The sequence below is a fragment of the Aplidium turbinatum genome, chromosome 15 (assembly GCF_918807975.1).
Source record: "Aplidium turbinatum chromosome 15, kaAplTurb1.1, whole genome shotgun sequence".
Taxonomy (NCBI): Eukaryota; Metazoa; Chordata; class Ascidiacea; order Aplousobranchia; family Polyclinidae; genus Aplidium; species Aplidium turbinatum.
Window position 1 is genome coordinate 10,290,475 of NC_137486.1, and position 5,209 is coordinate 10,295,683.

Here is a 5,209-nt window from a genome sequence, read left to right on the forward strand (position 1 = left end):
AATACCTTACTTGCAATGGCCTTATAGTCTTCTACAGATATTATATATTGTGATGTCACAGGCGATCTAGGTCACAATTAAGTCATTGTTCTATTGCGGACATGTGTATTGTGTAACCGCCCACCACGTTGTTCTGAGTGGCCCGCGTGGTAGGCTACTCAGCATAATGTTAGTTCACTTACTTCAAAGCAAGTTTAAGGTTTAGGGGGTTTATGTAGAGCTGAAGCTTTGTGATGTAAGAATGCTGCCTTGCAATTTCGCAATGCGAGGTTAGCACTGAGAAGCTGTATGGAGTTGTACAGTACCTACAAAACTGTACAGTAGCCTACGTAGCTAGAGATTTGTTGGTGCTAATTGCTAAATAGGTGCTGTTGGATTTGATTTCAGCTTAAGTCTCGTAGGCTACTCGCAAGTAGACATAATTTTCACTGTTAGTAAAAGCATCATAACGGTAAGTAGACAAAATTTTCGGTTTATTTCGTTTATTTAGTTATAAAATACGAAAAATACAGAAAAAATACGAAAAATACGTGTATTTTACATTTGTATTTTACGCACAACCAAAAATACAGTATCTTTACAACCCTAGTTATGACAGATTATTATCCACTGCGCTAGATAGACGCTTTAGCAGTGTTGAACGGAAGGCGATTTTTAAATTATTTCATATTTCTACTTTTGACGGTCAAGGTAAATTACGATACTACCAACTTAGTTTAGTGCAAGTGAGATTGAAACTAGTTAGGCAATAAATAACCCATACAAGAGAACATGAATGTTACAAGCACCTAGCGTCAAGCCAAGTCAATTTATTTTGTTTCCACAGACATGTCAAAAAAGTAGGACTGTGGGACTTTAGGTAGGCTATATTGCAGTAGGCAATAGCAGTAGAAAACAAGATAAATTAAATAATATATCACTGTCTTGCAGTAATATTTTGCCCCCTCAATGTTGAAAGTCTGGTGGCGCCACTGCTAAACATGTAGGGTAATATTTTTAATTCAATTGAAAAGCAACTTGATTCATTCACTGAAGGGGTTTTAACCAGTAATAGGTGGTCAAAACTGCCCGGTTTAAACCAGGTTTTAACCGGGCAAATCATATAAAAGCCAAGATCTTATGGTTTTCTGAGCACAAGAAAGAAGCTAAAGATTCATCTTTTCGGAGCGACCATATGTGTCTTCTTGCTCTGGCAGCTCATTTAGTGATGGGTGTTCCAGGAAATTTAAAACCCCTACTTTTTTATCGTCAAGAAAGCGTGTCCCATGCGCGTTGGATAACAACAGCGAGTGGTTACTTGATTGCTGATTTTGATGCTAATTTTTTGGAATTGTGTTGAGCCTCCGGATATCCCTAAACTTCAACGTATGGTTTCTTTCATTGTTTGTGTTTATTTGCTAGCATTTTTAGTCATCCATATTAAACCTTCCGCTGCTGAAGGTTCCTCAATTGTACTGTTTACAAGAGATTTATTACTTGCATATAAATCTGTTGATCAACCAGTATTCAACGCTGTTCTGAAACATTTCGTTAAGCATGCATCCCAATGGTTGAGCCCTAAAAACGTTGCTATAAGTTCTCACGCTGAAGCTCCGCCTTTTGCTGATGCGGCAAGACAGGACAGTTTTCCAAGAAACGTTGATATCGAGCAGACGCTTTTGAAGCGTGGCAACTTACGTGATTTTTTCTCCGAAGAAAGTAAGATGGCTCCATGCATTGCATGTTTTTCATCTCCATCATTGTTTTGGCGTATGATCAACAACAATCGAGGAACAGACCGCTTCAGTGGCCAACTGAAACGCGTTGTGAACGGCTTGATTCGAGATGACCAAGATGATTTGGCCAAAACAGACTTGCGCATTTGTGCTGCTTTGTACAGTATGGTGTGATAAATAATCCCATTGAACTGTGTTTTTGAACGGTGGTTTTCTTTGATAGATCTTTGAACGAAATGATCAAGGGTTTAAAGTTAGCTAGTATTAGTAATTGCAACATGCATGTAAAAATCAATGCTGAGGTATATAATCAATTGTAAATACAATATGCTAGACTACTACAACTGTACTTAATTGTTAAACAATGTGGCGCAGCACAGCAACTTAACAACGGAAATAAATGCGTCACTGTAGCAAAATTGCCATGTTTCTCATTTTTTGTCCAAAAATGAGCAAAAACATGTTTTTTCAAAATAACTCTTTTTCTGTTGCAGTTAGCGTTTCATATTGTATTGACAACAAATAGGAAATTGTCCCTTCCGGTCATTTTGGTGCAAGTTCCAACTCTCTAGCTCTTACCATATTCGTGATAAGCCCAAAATAACAAAAATCCGCTAGCTGGCACATCAAGATGACGTCATAATGAAAAAATAATGTCTTTTTTGAAATCAGTGACCAAAATCCAGTCAGAATTTGACCCGAACCTAATTTTCCTGAAAAGTCGCCTAAAAGTGAGACACCCTAAAAAACATACAAAATTTAAAACTTCTCTTATCTTACACATGTTTAACACCGCTCAAGAGCATGTCTTCGGCAAAAAAGATGTAGTGGAAGAAGCGTTTTTCGGTCTGCTTATTTAAAGCCGTCAGTATAACGGTCAAATTTAGATCACTGTGGTGGTGAGGATGATCACGTTGATCAGAGCTCAAAGTCAATTCTTCATACACGTGTTTATTTATGTCCAAGCGGAAAGGTGAGATGCAGCCTAGCTTCAACAAAAACAACTGAACCCACAGAAGTACTGTCACCACCAAAACATCACCAGATCAAAAGCAAGGGTCGACCGACCCATACCAACATCAAAACTAAACTGGAAACCATCTTTAACCGAACGCAAAACAGGACTGCCGATAAAAAATAGGCTGCTAATAATAAAGTTACAGTTTTATTTATTGTCGCTTTTCAACAGCTCAGGTGGTTTAGCGACAGGGCTTATTTTTAATTTTATAACAGATTTACGATGTCATCACACTACTACCCGACCTTATCCTCATTAAATATACAAATATGCAGGTCTATACAAAAAAGAACACAATCGGTATCGTTTTTGAAGTCCTTGGTTTGACCCTAGAATCGATGTCAGATCTACTAGCACCAAAGCCGAAGACGAAACTACTCGGCCACTGAGCTGGTGATGACAATACTAGTACTACACCATCATGGCGGCACCGGCGTAAGAGAAACCTAAAAGACAGCCGTAATCTTGATTACAAGCGCATTGCTAAGAACATTTCAGGCACAACGGCGGTTGAATGGAACGACGCAGTGCACAACAGAGGGGCAACGTAAACGAGACGAGAGGATGCGTGTAGATGCGGATGCTCAAATATGACTGATTGCTCGCTTGCAATCCAAGCTCCACAACCACAGCAAACATAAAAAGCGACGTAAAAATGACCTAAGGAGCTACAAAAGGTATGCTTAATAAAAGTGAACACGAACATTGGCTTCCTTGCCCCATTTAATTTAAATCTTCAACTACCTAGCGTAAGCTTGGATACGATTTCTTTATAAGTTACAATTCTCAAGCTTGGTCAGCGTCACAACAAATGGAGATTGAAGAATGTAATGATGCCTTCCAGCTCTGAACATACAAGCGAATGTTAAAAGTTTCTTGAAAAAAAAAGATTACTAACGATGAAATATTATCCAAATTAATTTCAAACAAAGTCTCTAGGGAAGAAAATTGAAATAATTCACACACACACACAATAGCCTAAGGTAAAACTCCTTACAAAGACCATTATTAGAAGGGAAAGTACATGCTAAAAGAAACAAAGGCAGACCACGGCGAGATCAGTAGGCCTTGGGCAGACCAGGAATAATTTGGACAACAAATATCTCTAAGCGGACGGGAAAAAATCTTGTTTTTCTTTGTTTTTCCCATACGAGAAAAGAACATGATAATAATGATTAATTCGTAGACTAGGCTATTTTGTCAAAATCATTAGTGAAACGAGCACTGCAGCTTTTTATACAGGCTACAAAATTTAGTTTGATAAAAGTGGGCAGATTTTGCTTCTAAATTCCCGGGATGGTTCAGTTTGCTAATCCACCTTTGGCCACGGAACAGGTATTTTAATTTTTATGAACAACGATTAACGAACAATATCAATCCTGCAAGGTGTAGCCCTCGGGTATCGACCCTCCGTTCTGAGTGTTGCACAAATTCAAAATAAAAAAACAAAATGCCAAAAAATGACAAGGCATCAAAGATAGGTCTGACGTTAAATTATAGCACGCAAAACATTACTCAGGGAAAGTTCACGTAGCCTAAATATAGAACGAAAACATTTAAGCTAACCAAAGTTTTGTGTGTAAAACATGAGTAGTTTTGGAATTATTTTGATAAACTAGAGGGGTCACAAGTAACAAAGTTTGAGAAGCTGCACTGCAGGTTACAGGCTATAAGTTGTTATAGGACAGCGGTCGGCAACCTGCGGCTCCGGAGCCGCATGCGCCTCTTTTATCTCTGCGCTCTGGCTCACGCGGATGCGCTATGCAATGAAGTTCAGGAGCAGAAATCACATTAACTGCGTGAAATAAATCATTAAAAGAATATGTGTATGTTTATATCTGACCATGAACTGATTAGTTGTGTTTCCCAGTCATGTTAAAAGTTGACAGCTGTTGGAATGGTAACTACAAATTAGTTCTACAGGGTGCGGCCGAATAACTCGAATGGCCGAGTAGTCGGCAGCTGTGGCGCGTTGGGCTCGCAGTCGAGAGCCTGCATGTTCGACTCCAGCCATCCGCACTTGCTGTTGTTTCTCTGGGCAAGAAACTTTACGATAATTGCCTCTACCCAGTGATCGATTTCGAGTAATGGGTAGTACCAAATTTAAGTCATAAGTAGAGTAGACAACCGGAAACAGACATTGCAGTCGGCTGCAGCGTGGGTCAGGTGTACGTCGGAAGGCGTACACCGATGCATAGCGCTCAAGTCCGCTTTCCCGCAATGCAGGGTAAAGATATGAAAAACAAACAAACAAACAAAAAAGGCTTTCCTGTAAGCGTTAGGTTGTTGTTGTAAGCAGTCAGTTAGATGGTGCGGCTCCGAGCAGGTTTTAGTTTAATGGAGACAAGACCAAATGGCTCTTTCAATGCTAAAGGTTGCCGACCCGTGTTATAGGAAATAGAAGTTGATAAATAGAAGTACAAAGAAAGGCATAAAAATTGTTGTTCCTACTTGTTGTCCTTCCTTGTCTACCTAT